Genomic DNA, 24,573 nt, shown 5'->3' on the forward strand with positions numbered 1-24,573 from the left:
AACACCAAAGACTCCTGGAGCACCACTTCTCAGCCAAGGGCTTCGTGGAATAACCCTCCATAGAGGTTTACTTGCTGAAACTTTCTTTAAGTTTGTTGATTTTTTTTCCCCTTGAAACAAAATTAATACATAGTAAATGTAGAAATGAAAGAAAAAAATAGCTGTTTGTCTAATTTTCATATATATATACACACAAATATTTACAAAAATAAGATCACACCTGTTTTTATGCATACTTTTTTGTGACCTGCTTGCTTTCCCCCTACATCAATAAATATCCTTCTGCAACAGAATTCTACAACCAACTTCTCATAGGTCACATACACATCACCTGCGGGGGTCGGTTTGTTCAAAGCACAGGGACTCATATGCCCTGTTTACCACTACCACCAGTGAGAATTCCTGCCCCAGGCAACCAGTGTTAGTAATGAGGCTGCCATAACAATCCAGTATGTGAGAGCAGAAAAGGTGGATGAGACCCATCGTCCTATGACAAGGTATTTACCTTATCCCCTGTTGGCGACATTTCATGAGAATCTTTATTGGCAGAAAATGCTCTGGAATCAATAGAACATAGTGGTTGCATACATAGATTACCTGTGTTCAGATCTCATCTGCTTTATTTATTACCCATTCTGCATCTCAGTTTTTTCATCTTTAAGGTGATTTAGACTCTACTTCAAAGTCTTGCTGACGGGATTAAACGAGTTGATACACGTGAAGAACTTTTAACAGTTTCTCATGGTAAGCTATTCTGAACATTATACAAAGACTGATGCCCAGTCATAAATTTCCTCATCTAAAAACAAAAATCTGATGGAATTTTAAAATGTATTAAAAGTAAAAAGTGTACTGGAGATGGATGGTGGTGATGGTTACACAACAATATGAATGTAGTTAATGCCACCGAACTATACATTTAAAAGTGATTGGTTAGCACAACCTCTTTTGTATTAACTACTTGTATTAACCACTTGTAAGTTTATAGTTAGGTGGTATTAACTACATATTATAGTATTAACCATATTAACCACTTGTAAGTGCATTTTACATCATTAAAAACATTGGGAAACAAAAGATGGACCCCCTAGTTCTCTGGAATGAAAATGCACAGTGTTGAAACTGGTAGATAGTTAAGGATGCCTTTTTCTTTGTTTTCTTGAGACAGAGTTTTGCTCTTGTTGCCCAGGCTAGAGTACAATGGCACAATCTCGGCTCACTGCAACCTCCATCTCCCGGGTTCAAGCGATTCTTCTGCCTCAGCCTCCCAAGTAACTGGGATTACAGGTACCCGCCACCACGCCTGGCTAATTTTTGTATTTTTAGTAGACACCAAGTTTTACTATGTTGGCCAGGTTGGTCTCAAACTCCTGACCTCAGGTGACCCACCCGCCTCAGCCTCCCAAAGTGCTGGGATTACAGGCATGGGCCACCACACCCGGCCTGAGGATACCTATTCTTAACAACTGTAATCAGTCATTCCCCTGCCACCCCTCTTCTCCCACCTCAGAGAAAGCACAGAGCCCCATTTGCTCAGATATGCAACTAATGTTTGCTTATCTGAATTGAATTCAGTTCAATTCTAGTGTGTCAAATTCTTTTCAGATGACTCTTCCCAATCCCCATCTTTAGAGTGTGTCCTGTTGTCTTAAGATTGTGATAGGATCAGAAACAATTTTGACAAACATTCTTAAAATACATCCAGACACGGATATATTTCACTTCAAATCTCGCTGGCAGATTTGATATTATAAAAGGGCCTGGGTTTGGGGTGTTTTGTTAGTTACTTGAAAGTTAACGGCAACTTTTTTTTTCCTTTCTTAATGATTAAAATAATTATGTATGTATATATGCATGTATATTATGATGTTTTACGTCTTTTCTTTTTTTTCGAAATGGGGTCTCGTTCTGTTGCCCAGGCTGGAATGCAGTGGCACGATCACGGCTAGCTGCAGCCTCGGCCTCCCAGACTCAAGTGATCCTCCCGCATCAGCCTCCTGAGTAGCTGAGACTACAGGCATGCGCCACCAAGCCTCTTTAATTTTTCTCATTTTTTGTAGAGATTGGGAGGTCTCACTTTGTTGCCCAGGCTAGCCTCAAACTCCTGGGCTCAAGTGATCCTCCCACCTCAGCCTCCCAAAGTGCTGGAGTTACAATGTGAGCCACCAGACTGGCCTACATCTATCTATCTATCTATCTATCTATCTATCTATCTATCTATCTATCTATTTATTTATTTATTGAGGCGGAGTCTCGCTCTGTCGTCCGGACTGGAGTTTAGTGGCCGGATCTCAGCTCACTGCAAGCTCCGCCTCCCGGGTTTACGCCATTCTCCTGCCTCAGCCTCCCGAGTAGCTGGGACTACAGGCGCCCGCTACCTTGCCCGGCTAGTTTATGTATTTTTAGTAGAGACGGGGTTTCACCGTGTTAGCCAGGATGGTCTCGATCTCCTGACCTCGTGATCCGCCCGTCTCGGCCTCCCAAAGTGCTGGGATTACAGGCTTGAGCCACCGCGCCCGGCCCCTACATCCATTTAAAAAAGAAAAATGCAGCTAGGCACAGTAGCTCACGCCTGTAATCCCACCACTTTGGGAGGCCAAGTCAGATGGATCACTTAGGCTCAGGAGTTTGAAACTAGCCTGGGCAACATGGTGAAGCCCCATCTCCACCAAAAATACCACAAATTACATGGTATGATTATTACACATTGCATGCCTGTTTCAAAACAAAAATACCGGATGCGGTGGCGCATGCCTATAGTCCCAGCTACTCAGAAGGCTGAGATGGGAGGATGCTTGAGCTTGGGAGGCAGAGGCTGCAGTGAGCCATGATTGTGCCACTGCACTCCAGCCTGGGTAAAGGGGTAAGATCCCATCTCAATAAAAAAAATTAAATAAATAATAAACAAGAAAAAGGCAAGGGCAGAGTGGATCTCAGTGTTTGGGGCCTAGAGCAGATACAACTTGGGGAGTTCTCTATAAGAAAAACAATACAAAACTACCAAAACAAAATTAGGTATGAATTTATTCAGAATAGGAACAGAAATCACAACAAATAACTGGAGTTTTGGAGATTCAGGAACCTTTCTCCTAAGATCTCTTGGGACAATTCACCAGGGATGCTTCTCGGCTGCAACCTAGCTTCTCCTTTCTACCTAGGACACACTACAATTTCAATATTCTTGATACCTGTGTACCAAAAGTCCTGAAGCTTCACTGTCATTACTTCCATATAATCTTCCTCTAGACAAGGAATTGGAGGGCAGAGTTAATGTAATCAATCTGTTGAAAACCTCAAACATTTTTTGGAGTTCTTTATTTAATTTTTTTTTAGTTTTTAATTTTTTGTGGGTACATAGCAGGTATAGATATTTATGGGGATACATGTGATGTTTTGAAACAGGCATGCAATGTGTAATAATCATACCATGTAAATGGGATATCCATTCCCTCAAGCATTTATCCTTTGTACAAATAATTCAGTTATACTCTTAGTTATTTTAAAATAAACAATTAAATTATTTTTACTATAGTCACCTTGTTGTGTTATCAAATACTATACTCTATTCATTATTTCTTTTTTTTTTTTGTACTCATTAATCATCTCCACTTCCCCTCTACCAACCCCTATTACCCTTCCCAGCCTCTAGTAATCATTCTTCTACTCTCTATCACTATGTGCTTGTTTTGGTTTTTACATCTCACAAATAAGTGAGAACATATAACGTTTGTCTTTCTGTGCCTGGCTTATTTTCACTTGACATAATGACCTCCAGTTTCATCCATGTTGTTGCAAATGGCAGGATCTAATTCTTTTTTATGGTTGCATAGTACTCCATTGTGTATATGTACCATATTTTCTTTATCCATCCATCTGTCGATGGACACTTAGGTTGCTTCCAAATCTTGGCTATTGTGAACAGTGCTGCAACAAACATGGGAGTGTAGATATCTCTTTGATAACGCTGATTTCCCTTTTGGGGGGTTATATACCCAGCAGTATGATTGCTGGATCATATGGTAGCTCTATTTTTAGTTTTTTGAAGAACCTCTAAACTGTTCTCCACGGTAGTTGTACTAATTTGCATTCCCACCAACAGTGTCCAAAGGGTTTGCTTTTCTCTACATCTTCTCCATAGGTTATTGCCTTTTGGATATAAGCCATTTTAACTGGGGTGAGATGATATCTCATTGTAAGTTTGATTTGCATTTCTTTTATGATCAATGATGTTGAACACCTTTTCATATGCCTGTTTGCCATTTGTATGTCTTCTTTTGAAAAATGTCAATTCAAATCTTTTTCCTATTTTATAATTGGATTATTAGATTTTTTCCCATAGAGTTGTTTGAATACCTTATATATACTAACTATTAATCACTTGTCAGGTGGATAGTTTGCAGATATTTTCTCCCATTCTGTGGGTTGTCTCTTGACTTGCTGATTGTTTCTTTCGCTGTGCAGAAGCTTTTTAGCTTGACAAAATCTCATTTGTCCCTTTTTGCTTTGGTAACCTATGCTTGTGAGGTATTACTCAAGAAATCTTTGCCCAGTCCAATGTCCTGGAGAGTTTCTCCAATTTTTTCTTGTAGTAGTTACATAGTTTGAAGCCTTAGATTTAAGTCTTTAATCCATTTTTATTTCATTTTTGTATATGGAAAGAGATAGGGACCTAGTTTCATTCTTCTGCATATGGCACCCAGTTCTCCCAGCACCATTGATTGAAGAGACTGCCCATTCTCCAATGTATGTTCTTGGCACCTTTGTGGAAAATGAGTTCACTGTAGGTGCATGGATTTGTTTCTGGGTTCTCAGATTTTAAGCTAATATGAATCATACTTTATTTTTTAAATGTATAGTGAGTATATTCATTTCCTATCGGTGCTTTCACATATTATCACGAACTTAGTGACTCGAAACAACACAAATTTATTATCTTACAGTTCTAGCAGTCAGAAGTCCGAAATTAGCCTTACTAGGCTGAAGTCAAATTGTCAGCAGAAAAAAGAAGGAACAAGGAAGAAGAGGGTAGAGGAGGAGAGGGAGGAGGGAGGTAGCAGTGCCATGGCAGAGGGGCAGGAGCAGGAGGGGGATGGAGAGGAGAAGTCTCCTGGGTGGCATGGCACTCCTGCTCCTCCTGGTGCTGCCCAGCCCCCTGTCAGCCAGGGCTGAACCCCCACAGGATAAGGAAGCCTGCATGGATACCAATAATCAAAGCTACATCTGTGACACAGATCACTGCTGTGGACAGTCTCAGTGCTGCAAACTACTACTAGGAACTCTGGTAGCTCTGGCTGGTGTGGACCACCATCATCATCCTTAGCTGCTGCTGCATTTGGCCACCACCACCAAGCCAAGCACTGCCTTCAGGCCCAGCATCGGCAACATGAAATCAACCTGACCCCTGCTGAGAAGCCTTCAATCACTCAGTGCTGCCTTTTTATTTCAGGTTTTTGCTAAACTACTTAACTCCTCCTTATGAGGAAGTGGTGAGCCAGCCTCCAACTCCTCCCCCAGCATAAAGTGCCTACCAGGTATGCAGCAGCAGCAGCTCCTGCCTCCACAATGCGGCCCAGCAAATGACAGTCCCCCGGCGCCAATCCCACCAGGGGATCCAAGGGAATCCCCTTGTCTGAGCCCAGCAGAAGCATCACAAGACCCCCAAGCATCGCTGATCCTGAGCCCTCTGACCTACCAGGTGACCGAGTAGCCACCAAAGCCCTGGGGATGCAGCCCAGTGGCTCTGTAGCCAGCCTGGGAGAGCTGGACCCAGGGACCTTCCTGGACAAGGATGCAGAATGTAAGGAGGAGCTGCTGAAAGATGACAGCCCTGAACATGGCAGTGCACCGCCCAACAGCAAAGAGAAGATGCTCAGGAGACATTGGAGCTTCACTGGTGACTCGGGCATTGAAGTGCGTATGCCAGGGCCACCATGATCATGGCCTTAAAGAGTTCAACATGCTCATTGCTGATGCACTGGATGGGCCCCTGGACTTCCGCGACAGCTGCCATGTGCTGTCTTGTGTGAAGGAGATGTCTTGTGTGAAGGCTAGAGTGGAGGCTGTCTCTGAAACCTCCGTGAGCAGGTGGCCCTAAGCCATGGTAGCAGATAGATGTGTAGCTTTCTGCATCTCTGCCCCTTGGTCTGTGCCCACAAGTGGTCAGCATCAGCCTCCAGCCCGAGCACGTGCTCCGCAGGTCTTTATGTCTCACTGTTCCTCACACATAGGAGGAAAGAGATAGGAGACTGAGGAAGGGATGCATCCTGAGAAAGGGCCCCTCCAGCCTAGCTCTCACACCGTATTTTGTCTTTGATTCTGAATAAATCTTTTTTTGGTGTGGTTTGTCTTTTGGTTTTTTTTCGGGGATGGATGGCTGGTCATTGTCTGTTTTAAACTGACCACTTGGAAGAAACACCTTGGTTATCTGTGGTTCTCATGTCCTGTCCCTGCCCCTGTCCCCACTCCTTTTGAGTGGGGTGACTCATTTTCTGTGTAAAGAGTCTCTCAGGTAGGAGGTGAACACAGCCATCTGGAAGACCCGCAGGATCCTTGCGCCTGTCGCTTAGCTTCGGGTCACCAGCTGAGCTGTGATAGGAATAATCTGAATGGAGGTGGCAAACAGCTGAAATGAACATTCCTCAAGCAGCCCTGTTCATATGAAGAGTCTGATTTTCCCCCCACTCTTGAACAATGATGATATGATGATATTCAGACAAGGCATTGATGTTATGGTAAGAAAATATATAGATATAAATACCTAGATAGATAGATAGATAGATAGATAGATAGATAGATAGATAGATCCCCAAACAGACAAATCCAAGGCTGTGAAGTAAATGAGTGCATTTGGATTCCACAAAACCAAATCCATATTGAACAGAGTGAAGTCCGGACACCGTAACTTTTTGGGTGAACCCTGCGTGCCTTTGCTACTTTGAGTGGCAGCCATTCTCCTCATGCAAACCACATGTCTGGAGCACAGATGGCCCTCTCTAAGTAACTGATGTTACACATTTACTGTTTACGGGGCAAATGTCTGACTATGTACTCAGGTGTGTTCCACAGCATTGTGGACTGACTGCAGGCCCCTGTGTTTGCCAGAGATAACTGTGCTCAACATAGAGGTTTTACTCTACTCACCACTGCAACTTACACATTGCTCCGTGGACACACGGGGGCCTGTGTTCTGTTCCCTGTAAATGGAAATGTGCTCTGAGCCTGTCTGCCTCCCTTGACTGTGCCTGATCCTCCGTACAAGCCCGCAGGGGTGTCCACAACCACCTGGGACAGAAGAAGGTAGAATTTCAGACAGAAGCTTGATTGGGTCTTCAAAGACAGTCTTGGACTAGATGTGGCCCAGACGTCGGCCCTGCCCAGAATTGCCAGGAGGAGGCTTTGAGGGTACTGGGGGTACTGCAGGGCCTGCCTCCCTCTGACGAGTCCAGTGGGCACAAGCAAGCTGACATGTGGCCAGAAGTGGCTGGATTGTGTCATAGCCCTCAGATGCCTTTCCTTCCACTTTTTAAAGAATCCCAAGTAACTCACTGAAATGTCTCAAAGGCAAACAAGTTCTACCAAAGTGAATCCTTTTTCAGTGAACGAATCAAATGGATGAATTCTGACTCTCTCACGTTCCTTTCCCCGTTAGAGTGGGGAAGTGGTGGAGTGCTAACTGTGGGATTCTTTGCAGTGTCCTATCCTAAAGGCACAAGAAGATGGAAATGCAACCTGTGAAGCCAAGCTTGATTCCCAAGTCGCAGTCTGGCCCACGCTACAGAAGGCAACCTGCTTAGGGAGACATTTAATAAGGAATTGGTTCCAGGCATGGGGAGATGTGATTGAGACTGGTTTCCAGGTGAATGAGATAGAAGGAGTTGGTGGAGGGTTTAGTGCTACAGCCAGTTGAGAGATTTGCAAATGAGAACACATTCCTGCGTGAGGCACATTATCATTTGTCAGTTATTGTGAATATGTGTATTTTAAGCAGTAAGGTGCTACTGGTCAGACTTTTCTAGGCAGTCTCGGTGATGCATTTCCTGTGCTGAGATTGTTCTGAAGAGTGACTCTAACCACTGCGAGAAGCCCACATAAAAATCGATCCCCCTCTCCCCGACAAAAAATGCTGTTAGCAGAGCTGGTTCCTTCAGGAGCTTCTATGGGAGAATCTGTGTCCTTTCCTGGTGCAGTGTCTAGAGGCTATCCACATTCTTTGGCTCATGTTCCCCTTCCATCTTCAAAGCCAGGAAGGGATGGTCAAGTCTTTCTAACATCGTATAACTTTGACAATAACTCTTCTGTCTCCCTCGTCCACAATTAAGGATCCTTGTGACTACATTAGGCCAAGCAGATGACCCAGGATAATCTCCCTATTTTAAAGTCAGCTGACTAGCTACCTTAATTCCACCTGCTACTTTAATTCCCCTTTGACATGTAATTTGACATACAGGTTCTGGGGATTAGAATGTGAACATCCTTGGGAGACCATTGTTCTATTTCAGTGGGTAAGTTTTTTGAATGCTAATTGCTTTTGAAAATGCTTTCTGCGATCAGAGTCCCATAACTGTTTCTTGATTCTTGATTTGGAGGTTTTTATTTTTAATTGGACTGTCTGCGAGGGAAGCAGAGGCATACTTCTAAATTTAAGAACTGAAATGGAGCAAGTAGCCCCAGTTCAGCATGCCCAGAGTCTGCTGCCTTTGGTTTTCCCAAAAGAAGGCAACTGCAAAAAAATCTCTAAACACGGCCGGGCGCAGTGGCTCACGCCTGTAATCCCAGCACTTTGGGGGGCCGAGGCGGGTGGATCACAAGGTCAGGAGATGGAGACCATCCTGGCTAACACGGTGAAACCCCGCCTCTACTAAAAATAGAAAACAATTAGCCGGTCGTGGTGGTGGGTTCCTGTAATCCCAGCTACTCAGGAGGCTGAGGCAGGAGAATGGCGTGAATCTGGGAGGCAGAGCTTGCAGTGAGCCGAGATGGAGTAACTGCACTCCTGCCTGGGCGACACACGAGTGTCTCAAAAAATAAATAAATAAATAAGTAAATTTTTTAAAAAATCTCTAAACATACCATAAAAAAAGCAGAATTGCAAAAGAATGGCTGGCTAATTGAACACACACTTTCACTCTCTCCTAAACTGCACTGCAACTATGGTATGGTAAAAGGTTTTGTATTGTTTTGTTTTTTAAGCATAAACCTATAAGGATACAGTGAACATGACAAGAAATAGCACCAACTTTTTGAAAGCTACGAAACAGATAACAGGTGGTATGGACTTGGTAAAACTGATGAAAAATTGAACTCTTTTTCCTCCTGGGGAAATCCAAGAACCAAGTCAATTTAAACTACCAAATAATCAAGGCTCAGGCATTGAAGGCACAACTACTCCTAGAAAAGAAGGGCAGGGCTGTGATGGAAGAAAGAAGGTTGGTTGAAAGCTGTTTGAGAAGCAGTTATATCCCTAGATGCCCCTCTCTTCCTCCAAATGCTGGGTGACTTCCTTCCTTCACCCCGCCAGAAGACAGTAGTCTTCCTCTTTGAAGAGGGTAAAGCAGAGAGTGTGTTTTAATAAACAAAAAACAGGAGGATTAAGTAAGTGATGTATGCCTACTAAATGCAAAACTTCCTCCTCATCTCAGAATGATGGCAGCAGTTATTTACTTCCATGCAGAACACCAAATAAGTCTTTTGTAGGTGGGAATCTATCAGACCCAAGAAGAAAGATCCAAATACACTCACATGGATGTTGACATCGGGGCTTCCCCAACAAAGGGCCCCGGCAGCTCACCCTACAGGAAATCTCACCATGATCAAGCCTCACCCACTTACTCAGAGTTTCCAAGCAGCTCTTGAAGCCTCTACTTTTAAATATGAGCAAGTAATCAAACATGAGAGATTCAAGAAATGCCTGAACAGGAACAAATATATATAGTGAAAACAGAAAGTGTGCAGGAAGAGCAACAAAACTCTCAATGTCTTCAGAAAGGTCATGAATTTTTATTACAATGCACTCATGAAATCAGAATTGAAAAATATTTAAAAATTTTTCAGTTCACACCTATAATCCCAGCATTTTGGGAGACTGAGACAGGAGGATCTTCTGAGTCCAGGAGTTCGAGACCAGCCTGGGCAACAGAGTGAGCCCCCATCTCTACAAAATAATAATAATAATAATAAATTAGCCAGATGTAGTGGCACATGCCTGTGGTCCCAGCTACCCAGGATGCTGAGGCACTTGAGCCCAGAAGGTCAAGACCACAGTGAGCCAAGATCACACTACTATACCACATCCTAGGCAACAGAGCAAGACCTTGTCTCATAATAAAAACGAAAAAAAAAAATGAGAAAGTGAAAAAGAGCCTGTAGGAAAAAATAGAAAGTCTCCCTAAATCCTCAGCCGAACACCCGAAAATAAACTGTCTTATTTTGTTTGTGCTGCTATAACAACATTCCTGAGACTGGGTATTTTACAAAGAACAGAAATTTATTTTCTCTTAGTACTGGAGGCTGAGGAGGCATCCAAGATCAAGGCACTGGCAGGTTTGGTATCTAGTGAGGGCTGCAAAAAAGGACAGACTTCCTCCATCAAGCCCCTTTTTCAGTGTACCCAATCCCATTCACAAGGGGATGGGCCCTCATCACCTAATCATCTCTTAAGGGCACCATCTCTTAACACCATCACCTTGACCATTAAGTTTCAACACCTGAATGTTGGAGAGGACATATTCAAACCATCGCATAAACCCATACCGATGAATAATGCACAAAGAGAAAATTCTACACATTTCCAGAAAACACAACACACAAAGGTTGAGGCATCCCAAAAGGAACTCTGGAAGATAGAAGACAGTAAAACCATGTGATACGGTTTGGCTGTGTCCCCACCCAAATCTAATCTTGAATAGTAGCTCCCATAATTCCCACGTGTTGTGGGAGGGACCTGATGGGAGATAATTGAATCATGGAGGCTGTCCCCCCCATACTGTTCTTATAGTAGTGAATAAGTCTCACCAGATCTGATGGTTTTATAAGGCGTTTTCCCTTTCACGTGACTTTCATTCTCTCTTGCCTGCTATCATATAATACATGCTTTTCGCCTTCCACCATGATTGTGAGGCCTCCCCAGTCACGTGGATCTGTGAGTCCATTAAACCTTTTTTTCTTTATAAATTACCCAGTCTCAGGTATGCCTTTATGAGCAGTGTGAGAACAGACTAATACACAATGCTTTCAAAATTATTTCCAACCTAGTATTCTATGGGCCAGTCAAGTTGCAAATCAAGTATGAGTGAAGAATCATACTTCAGGCTTGCAGGTTCTCAAAAGCTTTACTTCTCACATACTCTTTCTTGGGAAGCTAGTGGATAGAGGATGTACTCCACCAAAAGGATAGGAAAATATTTGAGAAAGGAGATCTACAAAGGGAGAGGCAGAGGTCTACAGGATGTTGGTAAAGGGAGATTGTTAGCTATAAAACAACTCAGACAATTTTGGGTAGGGTTTTTTTCTAGAACATGAAGTTGATGTCTGATACCTGATGTGAATCAACATACTGAAAGATGTAGGGATGAGCTGGAGAACTGGGGTTGAATAGTGATAGATATTACTGGTCTCAGAAAAGAAAGCAAATAATGCAAGATGAAAAAACAAAAAACAAGACAAATACAACTCAAGAGAACACCCCCTCATCCCCCAAAATGTCTAGCAAATAAAAACTAATAGTGGCTTACCACATACCTTCATTCTTTTTTTTTTTTTTTTTTTTACCTTTTTTTTTAAGCAATAGAGACAAGGGTCTCACTGTGTTGCCAGGGCTGGTCTTGCACTCCTGAGCTCAAGTGATCTTCCCTCCTCAGCCTCCCATTGTGCTGGGATTACAGGCATAAGGCACCACACCCAGCCCCTCCATTTTGAATATAAAACATATTATAATAATGCAAATACCATTAATACCATAATTTGATCTGACCAAAATTGTAACCCTGTATTAAGGAGGATGGAGAAATGGGGAGTGTGCAGAGATTTGGTAGTGGTGGGCACACAAGAAAGGGAGCTAAATCCTCATCGCGAAAAGTGAGAAAAAATAAACAGAAATGCAGGAGTATTATTTACAGTTATAGAGAGACCTGTCAAAGAATCAGCTAAAGCATTTGAGAGCAGTTGCCTTTGGGAAAAGAAGACAGGGAGAAATGGCTGAGGACTGTGATTTCTCTTATTCATCCTTTATAGAACTAGTTGATTTCTTAAAATAAAAGACTGACAAATTTTTTAAAACAATTTTAAGCAATATGACTCAATTAAGTACCTTATCTCACTTTTCTAGAAACACTGAACAGATTAATGAGATGTTTATAGTACATTCTGAGCTCTTTGGAAAGAAAAAAAAAGCCTTATTTTAACTTCTTTCTATTTATTTATTTATTTATTTATTTTTGCCTTATTGCAATCAGTGTGCACGGGCTTCTTTATTTTATTTATTTATTTATTTATTTATTTATTTATTTATTTATTTGAGATGGAGCTTTGCTGTGTCACCCAGGCTGGAGTGCAGTGGTGCAATCTTGGCTCATTGCAACCTCTGGCTCCAGGGTTCAAACGCTTCTGCCTCAGCCTCCTGAGTAGCTGGGATTACAGGCACACACCACCATGCCTGGCTAATTTCTGTAATTTTAGTAGAGATGAGGTTTCACCATGTTGGCCAGGCTGGTCTCGGACTCCTGACCTCCAGTGATCCTCCCGCCTCCACATACCAAAGTGCTGAGATTACAGGTGGGAGCCACTGCCCTGGCCCGCGGCTTCTTTATATAGATCCTCAGCCTGTATTCACATTTCCATCCATTTCTAATGTAATTACATTAACATTACTTTAGCATATGACTTTGCCTTTTCCAGAACTCTAATTAAGATTTTAAATAAGATGTATGCCACTGGGAATCTCTCATTCACCCTTGTTAAACACCTTTCCTGTGTGTTTATAATTTCACTTGCTAATTATTTCTGATTTTAGTTTTCCAAACTTTTCCTTTTTATGACTTAAACACAATTTGAACTGGTGCAGCAGATCATTTACAATCCAGGTGTAAGATAGATTGGCAAAATAAGTAGAAAAGAAGACAGTCACTGGGTAGCGAATAGTGACCAAGTTTACCTCAACCTGTTTATTAAAAGAACTCATACTACTGGGCATGGTTGCATATGCCTGTAATCAAAGCTACACAAGAGGCTGAGGCAGAAGGATCACTTGAATCCAGGAGATTAGCCTGGGCAACATAGCAAGACCCCATCTCAAAAATATAAATACATAAAAATAAATAAAAGGACTTGTACTTTTAAATAAGCACTCACCATGTGCTAGGTTCTGATTACTTTATCTACTTCTATGCCATAAACATTTTTCAAATTTATTTTATGTATTTTTAGATGCCTACTATACACTGATCCTTGCAATAAGAGCAGCCAATGTTCCTTGAGCACTCACCATGTGCTAGGGTCTAATTGCTTTATCTCCTCTTTGTCATTTAAATATTTGCAGCAAGCCCATGAAGCAAGTAGTAGTATTACTTGCTTTTCTTTTCAGATAAGAAAAATGAGGCATAGAGAATATGAAAATAAATAAAATTTAAAAGCTCTGGGAACCCCAGAAAACACATTAAGTCTTGAGAGGTGTGACTGTGATCTCAGCCATGGAGCATGGAGTTGTAACTTCCACTGCTTAAATTATAGATTAACTCTCTTCTTCAGTGTTCTTCTGTAAATCCATGAGGAGAGACAAGAGACCAGACCTCCTTCTAATCACTGATCTTTGTGAGAGATTAACTGCCTCCTTCTCTGTACCTGTATTAATCTGTTTTCCCTGATTATAAACAACTGCCCGAGACTGGGTAATTTATAAAAACAGGTTTAATTGACTCACAATTCCACATGGCTGGGGAGGCCTCAGGAAACTTACAATCATGGTAGAAGAGAAGAAGGCACATCTTACATGGTGGCAGGCAAGGAAGAGAGAGTGTGTGTGTGAAAGGGAAAGAGCCCCTTATAAAACCATCAGATCTCATGAGAACTCACTCACTATCACAAGAACATCATGGGGGAAACTGCCCCCATGATCCAATCACTTCCCACTAGGTCCCTCCCTTGATATGTGGGGATTATGGGGATTATAATTCACTATGAGATTTGGGTGAGGACACAGAACCAAGCCCTATCAGTACCTAACTCAGTTAAGGTAACACTAATTACCTCCTGAATTTTATATCTTCCGTGTGGAATGTTAAATATACCTTTCCTGAAAAGAAAAAGATTATCTTGTCTAATTGGATTACTATAACTATACATTCAGCCAAATACAGAAAAATATTGAAATTCTGTTAAGCTTTCTAAACCTTATCTATGTAAGTGACCTCAAACTTCTACACTTCAAAATGCTGACTTCCATTCTTTGGAGTATGTGTCTCCCAGGAGGCCATCTTCAAACTTTGTACTTGAATAAACTCTCTTCAAAATTCAAAATCAACTCTCTTCAAATCAAAGTAGATTCTGACGCTTATTTCAAGTTGACATTTTGGCAACTATGGAAGGACCTAAAGGAAGCCTCTATTGATTCCCCACTGCATTGCCCACAGTTAGGATTTTGGTACCAGCATGAACAGTTTTCATTCACCTGACTTCACTGGAGCCAGCAGAGGGTCTCCAGTGAGGACCCTCTCAGGTTTTGAATCTCCCTGATTTGGACTGAAAATCAGACTTTACTCAAGTGACCCAATTCCACACTTGACGGAGCTGGAATTGAAGCTCTGCTTTAAGGTAAGAGTTTTTGTTTGTTCTCTAGATATTCTTCTGTTCACAAATTTGTGGTTTTCACTTTTCTCTAAGGTTAAATGTTATTTGTAACTGCTCATTAATGTTTGTACAGCTTTTACTCTCATTTGAATTTTGGTCAGGGAAAGAAAGCTTCTCTCTCTGAAAAGAGGAAGTGAATGTGGCTTAAGCAAAATTTGCATTAAAAATAAAACCTGGCTAAACTCTGAAGCTTGGTTCATTTGACATATCTGAAGTTGTTTTGTTTGTTTTTGAGTGACCAAAAAGAAAAGCTTTCTATAAGGATGGCCAGATGCAGTGGCTCAGGCTTGTAAACCCAGCTCTTTGGGAGGCCAAGACAGGCAGATCACTTAAGGTCAGGTGTTCAAAACTAGCCTGGTCAACATGATGAAACTCTATCTTTATCAAAAAATAAATAATATTAGCCGGGTGTGGTAACACGTGCCTGTAATCCCAGCTAATCAAGAGGCCGAGGCAGGAGAATCACTTGAACTTGGGAAACGGAGGTTGCAGTGAGCTGAATCACACCATTGCACTCTGGGAGACAATCTGGGAAACAGAGTGAGACTCTGCCAAAAAAAAAAAAAAAAAAGAAAGAAAGAAAGAAAGTAGGAAGGAAGGAAAGAGAGAGAGAGAGAAAGAAAGAAGAAGGAAGGAAGGAAGGAAGGTAGGAAGGAAGGAAGGAAAGAAGAAAGGAAGGAAGAAAAGCTTTCTATGAGGATGAAGATAAGTATCAAAGACAAGGGACACTGTTTCTCCTGGCCAAAAGGTATCTTAGGCTAATAAGGTCTTGTGGGAGTGTCTGAACTCATCACTTATAACATGCAATGGTCCTGTAGAGAATTCTCAGAGAAGAACATACAGGAAATCTTGCTTAACCTGGTGGGCACATATGAAGAGCTGATCTTCTAGTGCCTTAAGTGCCCAGGATTCCTGGCTTTCACCAAGACAGGTAAGAAGAGAGAAGTGATTCCCCGGTGTCACCCCAAGGAATAATCCCCATTAAGCAACATACCAGATCAAAAACATCTTTCCCATTTCATCTTTGATGACTTAAAAAGAGAATCCAAATTATGGGCAATCATCCATCTAAAACTGAGTCTTCCTTTTTAAGGAGAGATCCACCTTTAGAAATTCCAGCTGGGTTCCTGTATAATACTTGTGGTGCAACCTCCTGCCAATATCTAGAAAAATTGTCTTTCTTAACCCATGAAGACCCCCAAACAATAATGACCAAAATGGGTTATCTTTGAAATACCTAAATTAGCTTGTTTATGTGCACAATTAGAAAAAGCTATTTCTAAAATTAAACAAAATAATTGAGGGAGTTACTTCTAATGGTACTTAGAAGTATCTGAACAGCGCTCTCACAAAGTTTTTTCTCTACAGGAAGAAAACGTAAAGCCCTCTAAAACCATTTATAAGTTAAAAACAACACAACAACAAAACTGCCAAATCTTATTTTACTCCTCCTTCTGCTTCCCCATCTCTTTATTAACCATCTCTTCCTCATCTGAACTACACTGTCCAGCCTTTCCTTCTTTTCTTCCCTTTCCCCTTCTTCCCACTCCTGTTGTTTTAGCTCCATTTTGTGAATGACTGGTATCTGGTAGAGGAGAACCTGCCTTAACTTATCAACCATGATCAAAGGTAGACGTTAAAGGCATATTAAGGAGTTTCCTCATCCCCACCAGGACCCTATTGGTTTTGTCAGGAAATTTGAACTAAATATTCAAGTTTACAACCCTGATTTTTCCAATTTGTATTAAGTATTTCACATGTTAGTATCAGAAAGTTAAGCTAAAGATTGGAAGAGCTAAGGCAAATTGGAGGAACCACTTGGAGGACTTTCATACATTTTCAGAAGACCACAAATGTGACCATGAGGTTTCGAAGGCTTTGCTCAAGCCATCCCTTCAGTTGACCTTTCAAAGAATGGTCTACTGGAATAAAATACAACAATGTCAACAAAATTCAGACGAGTCAGAAATGACATATTTTGAGAGATTCGAAAAAATATTTAAACCATATTCAGGATTATCTGAAGAGAATTAGGCAATCATCAAAATGATACTCTCCTCAATTTCGATTTCATAAATGGGTTACTTAGATGAAGAATTAGGACTAACAGTAGAAGGACAACACCGTAGTTGGACAATTGCTCACATTCATGATTTGGGTAATTTTGCTGATCAATTATCTCATGCCTTAACTAAAGAAGAGAAAAATAAGCCAAACAAAAGAATAAGGCTAATAAGATTATGAATTTATAACTAAAACAATTATCTACCCAGTCCGAACCTCCAAAACGTACCCCAAAAACCTCAGAATGAATTTAACCCTCTGTTTTGTCATTATTGCAAAAACACCCTGGTCACCTTAAGAAAGATTGCTGAAAACTAAAATAGAGGCAACAACAACAGGCAAAGGAAGAAAAGAAAAGGGGGTGCTCCAAGGAGCTTAAAGAGACCTTGTCTTTTCTCCTTATTAATATTCTGGGAGAAATAGAAAGTATCTGAAACTAAGAACAAACATAAACTCTTATTGACACTGAGCTGCATTATCTGTAGTACATCTCACCTTATTACAAGGTCCCATTCCTTAAAGTAAACCGTTTAAATGGTGGGTGTCACTAATATTCCTGTATTGACACATAAATCTTACCCTATAGCTTTTCAAGTAGGTCCTTTACAAGAGACTTGTATTTTTCTCTTCATTCTCTAAGCCACTATCCATTTGATAGGAAGAAATTTCTTAGAACTATATAATACCCGTATTTCTTTTTCCCAAAAGGGTAAAGTGTTTTTAAAATTAGAAGACAAAGTTGAATTAGTAGACACCACGAATTTTTCAGAATCTGATCCTTTTAAATTAACAAGCTACAATTTATATTGCCATAGAAGACACCGAATTATTGACCAGTAAACAATTACAAAAAGTGTTAAAGGTGATACCTGATTCGTAGTGGTCAAAGTCTTTCATTGATACTGGAAAAATTATCTTGACTTCCCCAATCAAAATTTAAATAAACCCATTAAAACCTCTTCCAAACCTTAAACAGTACTTTTTTATTTTTAAGTAAATATATTTTTTCAATTATACTTTAAGTTCTAGGGTACGTGTGCACAACATGCAGGTTTGTTACATAGGTATACATGTGCCATGTTGGTGTGCGGCACCCATCAACTCGTCATTTATATTAGGTATATCTCCTAATGCTCCCTCCCCACTCTCCCCACCCCATGACAGGCCCCAGTGTGTGATGTTCCCCTTCCTTAAACAGTACTCTTTAAAGCCAAAGGCTTTAGAAGGAATACAACCTATAGTTCTAGACTATATAAAAAGAGGTCTGATTATTCCCTGTAGAAGCCTATGTAACACTCCAATCCTTCCTGTAAAAAAAACCAAATGACAGAGGATGGAGGTTTGTAAAGGATCTGAGAGCAATTAACAACATAGTTATTCCTTGCCATCTGCTAGTGTCAAACTGCCATATGTTGTTGACTACCATCCCCGCTGAAGGTGAGTTTTTTACTGTGATAGATTTATGCAGTGCATGTTTTAGTATTCCTGTGGATAAAGACAGTCAATTTCTCTTTGCCTTCACTTGGGAGAATAGACAGTACAATGGACAGTCATGCCTCAGGGATACACTGAGAGCTCAAGTTACTTTTCACATATATTTGTGATATCTGAGATCTTCCAGATATTGACTTCCTTAAGAAATCCAATCCCACCTTAGTATGGAACGTAACATCCTAGTAATGAGTCCTCCTAGTGACGGAGCATGAAACTCCTGAACATAAAAGAAGTCAAAACTATTGAGATCATCTGCAGTGCTTTCTTTGAAAGATCTTGATGAAAAGGCAGAAATGTGAAGATAAATAAAAGTTAAAACGCTGTTGAAACCCCATAAAACACTTTAAGCTTTGGGTGAGATGTGACTGTGGTCTGAGTCATGTAGCTTGTGATTGTAACTTCTGATTTTTTTTTTTTTTTTTGTAGCCACTGACTTTATTGATCTAAAAATCTTCACAAGGACAATGACTGTTCTGTGAAGAAAAGGAACCAAATGGCATGAAACACTAGAAGTGAAGGTAAGGGTGAGGGATGGGGCCAGAAATCCATCAGGAAAGTTAGTGTCACCAGGGAACTGGCAGAGGAAAAGGAAGGGGGGTGCATGCAAGAGTTAGAATTGCAAAAATGTTGAAATGGTTGGGGGAGAAAACTCCCGAAACACCCCTGGAGTCCATTGGATGCAAGCACAACAACAGCAATCATTTCCTTTGTAGAGGACAGAGGAGGAGTCCCCTACTCAGCTGCAAACTCTGGAGATGCAATGCTGGGGCTGGGCATTGAAGGCTCCCCAGAAAGCATCACAGGAAGGTATCACACCACTCTTGAAGGTATCCAAAGCAGTCCTGGGGCTGCTTGACTTTGGTGCTACCTGTGTCCTTCAGCCATACCTGGGCAAAGTCTTCCTCTTTCTTTAGCACCAGAAACCGACCAAGGACAACACAGGCCTTGTCAAAGCTCCTTTCCTCCAGCTTCTTCCCCAGTACTTCACCAATACCGGCCAGGCTCCCTACTGGTTTTCCCCCATAGGCTCTGCCATGAAGCCTCAGTGCTTTCGGGAGGTTGTCATCTTAATCAAGCTTAATCAGCAGTTCCAGTTCCCATAAAGGTGCCTTCTACACCAGGCCTCTCCGGCCAATCTGCTTTTTACACTATGGATTAACTTTGTTCCTCATTGTTTGTGTTCTGTAAATGACTAGGAGAGACCAGAGACCAGACCCTCTCTTCTTGCAATCACTAATCTTTGTTACAGATTATCATCCTCTTTTATTGTCCTATACCTAATTCAGGCCAGATGGTACAAAAGATACCATGACTGTTACATCTTCAGTGTAGAATGTAAAATTACCTTTCCTGAAAGGAAAAATACTGCCATAACTAATAAGATTATTGTACCTATACATAAAGCCTTATATAGAAACGGTTGAAATTCTGTGAAGCTCCCCAAACTTATCTATGTAAATGAGCCCAAACTTCTACACTTTCGAACACTGACTTTCATTTTTTGGAATCTGTGCTTCCCAAGTGGCCATCCTCAACCTTGTGCTTAAATAAACTCTCTTTAAACTGGATTCTAACCCTTTTGATTATTCGATGTTGACAAGAGATTGAGTATGCTTCCTAAATTCCTTAGGGAGTGGCTAAGCTGAGAATCAAACTCCAGCCCATATTCTGAATCAGTGCTCTATATTGCCTCTCACTGGATGTCAATGGGCACCACGGAGAAAATCACAAAACGATGGAAAATAGGGAAAGGATTTAATTTTATTGAGCACATTACTATGGCCTGGAAAGTTCTATCATTGTATTTCATTATTATGACAACGTGATGAATGACTATTACTTACTAATACTTGTAAGAAAGGTTAGAAAACTTGCCCAAGGTCACAGATAAGGATTAGCCCTCAAGAAACTTATTTCTGCTGGGAATTAACATAAACCCAGAAGGAACTGGCATAACTATAAGATAATGTCAAATCTGTAGTAGAAATAAAAACATAGTAAAATCTCTGAGGAAAGAGTCCAAGGGAGATGCTGGTGATACATCCTAGAGAAAAAGGAGGTTGTGATCTAAGGCTTGATGAACAGATTTGGATAAACAGAAAGAAGGAATAAACAACATTGTTCCTGACTTCTGTTCTTTTCTATACTTGTAATTTTTTTAAACATTTTATTGTTTTACAAGATATGGGCTTTAGGGTTAACAAAAGGTCATTTCCTGATTTACACCATTTTATAGGAACTTCTAAGCAGGGACAGATGCCTAAACTTAGAAAACCATAGGATATGTAAGGGGAAATCAAGAGCAAAGAGGTTATTCTCTTAAGGTTAGAGTAAGGGGGCAAGAAGTAGATGTTGGGAATGAAAAGAAAGAAAAGTTTAGGAAAGAAAAGTGAAACGTAAGGAAGAAAAGTGAAACTCCCATAAGGAAGTCTATTTTGAAACATGGCTTGGGTTCAAAACTTTCATGGCCCAAGCCACTGACCTGTATGGTCTTAGAGAACCTTTCATAATTAAGATGCTGCATTGTGTGTGTGTGTGTGTGTGTGTGTGTGTGTGTGTGTGCATGCACGCACGTTCATTTTTAAATAATTTTAGAGATACAGAAGAGAAGAAAGGTTTTCTCAGCCAAGACTTTTGCCAGCCTTCTCAGATCAGTAACACGTTGTCTCAATCCGGGGAAGTATTGCTACTGCTTAGCATTTGGGGTGAAGCCAACTGCGATATTCAGCAAATATGAGTTTCATCCTCTTGAAAATAATTGCTTTTACATCTTGTGACATCTTTCATGGACTCTGCAATGAAAATAAATTATAATTTCTTTGGGTGGGAGAAACTAAATTAGAAAGAAAAATGATTAGAAACAGAAGGCAGCTTGACGCTTGTGTTGCCAGATTTGTTCAACATGTGATTCGAAAGCTGTGGATAAGTTTTTCTGGCCGTTCTCCCAATTAACAACCTTTAGCTTACTTAAAAGCCAAAATCCATGACTCAAAAGAGTGTGCTAGGAAGAAATTTTTGACAGATAAAATTAGCTATTCCTGGCAACATCAAATAGCATATACATATACTCATGTACCTTTTTTTTGGGAACGAAGCTCAAAATACATCAAGATCTAACTTAAACTGCTCCCAGGGCTCCAGACCTCAATTATAATAGTTAACATTCATCAAGTACTTACTATGTGCCAGGCATTGCAACTATTTTTTACACCAACATTATGAGACAGGTACTATTCTCACATAATCTTATTTTAAAGATGATAAAATTGAGTCAAGGGAAGCTAAATAACTTGCTCAAGGTCACTCAGGTAGAAAATGGTAGAGCTAGGACTGAAACTGAGAAAACGTTTCTCCACTATATTCTTTAAAAAGTCCTTACCAGCTGAGGGTGGTGGCTTGTGCCTGTAATGCCAGCACTTTGGGAGGCTGAGGTGGGAAGATTGCTTGATTCCAAGAGTTCAAGACCAGCTTGGGCAACATAGCAAGACCACATCTCCAACAAAAACATAAAAATTAGCTGGGCACAGTGGCATGTGCCTGTAATCTCAGCTACTCAGGAGGCCAAGGCAGGAAGATGGCTTGAGCATAGGAGGGCGAGGCTCCAGTGAGCTAGGATCACACCACTGCACTCTAGCCTGGGCAACAGAGCAAGACCCTGTTTCTGTAAAAACAAACTCCTTACCTTCAGGAAGTTTATAGTGTAATACTGGATTCAGACAAGTACCCTTCAGTGTGGTAAGTACACACATAGTTAAGAGTGCTGAGGATATATGTAGGAAGGTAATCTAACCTTGCCTTTGGTTATTAGGGAAGTAACTTTGAAAGGGACAGCTAAACTAAGAAGTTATGGATGGAGAAAGGGGGAAAGAGTTTGAGGCAGAGGAATAAGCAAGTCACCAGGTCCAGAGATAAAAGAGAGCTCAGCGCCATGGGTGCATAGAAAGACAGGGCTAATAGCAATGGAGAGCCTTTGAAAGATTTTAAACTAAGGAGGAACCTGACCTGATTTGCATTTCTTAGACTTTTGGAGGCTGCTTTGGAGAATAATTTGTGAGTAGAACAAGAGGAGAGGCAAAGAGACCTATTAGGAGGCTATTGCTTTGGGGTAATGCTAAGCTGACCCCAGGCAGTAGCGGTGGAAAGGGACAGAAGCAGACAGAACTTCAGAGCTATTCAAAATGTGGACTTGACCATAGATGACATGAAAGATAACAGAGAAGAAGGAATTGAAGTGGCTGCTACATTTCTGGCTTGGGCAATGGGATGGATAGGATGCCATTCACCAAGATGGGAAAGCCAAGAAGAGGAGTAGGTTAAAAAATGGGGTTGGGCAAGATGGCCGAATAAGAACAGCTTCAGTCTCCATCTCCCAGTGCGAGCGACACAGAAGACCGGTGATTTCTGCATTTTCAACTGAGGTACTGGGGTCATCTCACTCGGGAGTGCCGGACAATCGGTGCTGGTCAGCTGCTGCAGCCTGACCAGCGAGAGCTGAAGCAGGGCGAGGCATCGCCTCACCTGGGAAGCGCCAGGGGGAAGGGAGTCCCTTTTCCTAGCCAGGGGAACTGAGACACACAACACCTGGAAAATCGGGTAACTCCCACCCCAATACTGAGCTGTAACACCGGCACACCGGAGATTATATCCCACACCTGGCCGGGAGGGTCACACGCCCACGGAGCCTCCCTCCTTGCTAACACAGCAGTCTGCGGCAATCTAACTGCAAGGCAGCAGCGAGGCTGGGGGAGGGGCGCCCGCCATCGCTGAGGCTTAAGTAGGTAAATAAAGCCGCTGGGAAGCTCGAACTGGGTGGAGCTCACAGCAGCTCAAGGAAACCTGCCTGTCTCTGTAGACTCCGCCTCTGGGGACAGGGCTCAGATAAACGAGAAGAAGCCTGTACAGACGCGAACGACTCTGTCTGACAGCTTTGAAGAGAGCAGTGGATCTCCCAACACGGAGGTTGAGATCTGAGAAGGGGCAGTCTGCCTGCTCAAGTGGGTCACTGACCCCTGAGTAGCCTAACTCGGAGACATCCCCCACTAGGGGCAGTCTGACACCCCACACCTCACAGGGTGGAGTACACCCCTGAGAGGAAGCTTCCAAAGCAAGAATCAGACAGGTGCACTCGCTGTTCAGCAATATTCTATCTTCTGCAACCTCTGCTACTGATACCCAGGCAAACAGGGTCTGGAGTGGACCTCAAGCAATCTCCAACAGACCTATAGCTGAGGGTCCTGACTGTCAGAAGGAAAACTATTAAACAGGAAGGACACCTATACCAAAACCCCATCAGTACGTCACCATCATCAAAGACCAGAGATAGATAAAACCACAAAGATGGGGAAAAAGCAGGGCAGAAAAGCTGGAAATTCAAAAAATAAGAGCGCATCTCCTCCTGCAAAGGAGCACAGCCCATCGCCAGCAACGGATCAAAGCTGGTCAGAGAATGATTTTGATGAGATGAGAGAAGAAGGCTTCAGTCCATCAAACCTCTCAGAGCTAAAGGAGGAATTACGTACCCAGCGCAAAGAAACTAAAAATCTTGAAAAAAGAGTGGAAGAATTGACAGCTAGACTAATTACTGCAGAGAAGGTCATAAACGAAATGACAGAGATGAAAACCATGACACGAGAAATACGTGACAAATGCACAAGCTTCAGTAACCAACTCGATCAACTGGAAGAAAGAGTATCAGCGATGGAGGATCAAATGAATGAAATGAAGCGAGAAGAGAAACCAAAAGAAAAAAGAAGAAAAAGAAATGAACAAAGCCTGCAAGAAGTATGGGATTATGTAAAAAGACCAAATCTACGTCTGATTGGGGTGCCTGAAAGTGAGGGGGAAAATGGAACCAAATTGGAAAACACTCTACAGGATATCATCCAGGAGAACTTCCCCAACCTAGCAGGGCAGGCCAACATTCAAATTCAGGAAATACAGAGAATGCCACAAAGATACTCCTACAGAAGAGCAACTCCAAGACACATAATTGCCAGATTCACCAAAGTTGAAATGAAGGAAAAAATCTTAAGGGCAGCCAGAGAGAAAGGTCGGGTTACCCACAAAGGGAAGCCCATCAGACTGACAGCAGATCTCTCGGCAGAAACTCTACAAGCCAGAAGAGAGTGGGGGCCAATATTCAATGTTCTTAAAGAAAAGAATTTTAAACCCAGAATT

At 41.6% G+C, this 24,573-nt stretch overlaps 2 pseudogenes; one reads left to right on the top strand and one right to left on the bottom strand.

Moving 5' to 3' along the window:
- Nucleotides 1-1,254: 1,254 nt before the first annotated feature.
- Nucleotides 1,255-6,254, top strand: LOC111520392 (annotated as a pseudogene).
- A 12,939-nt stretch (nt 6,255-19,193) lies between these two features.
- Nucleotides 19,194-19,462, bottom strand: LOC111520417 (annotated as a pseudogene).
- Between the last annotated feature and the right edge of the window lie 5,111 nt (nt 19,463-24,573).

This window comes from Piliocolobus tephrosceles, chromosome 8, assembly GCF_002776525.5.
Source record: "Piliocolobus tephrosceles isolate RC106 chromosome 8, ASM277652v3, whole genome shotgun sequence".
NCBI lineage: Eukaryota > Metazoa > Chordata > Mammalia > Primates > Cercopithecidae > Piliocolobus > Piliocolobus tephrosceles.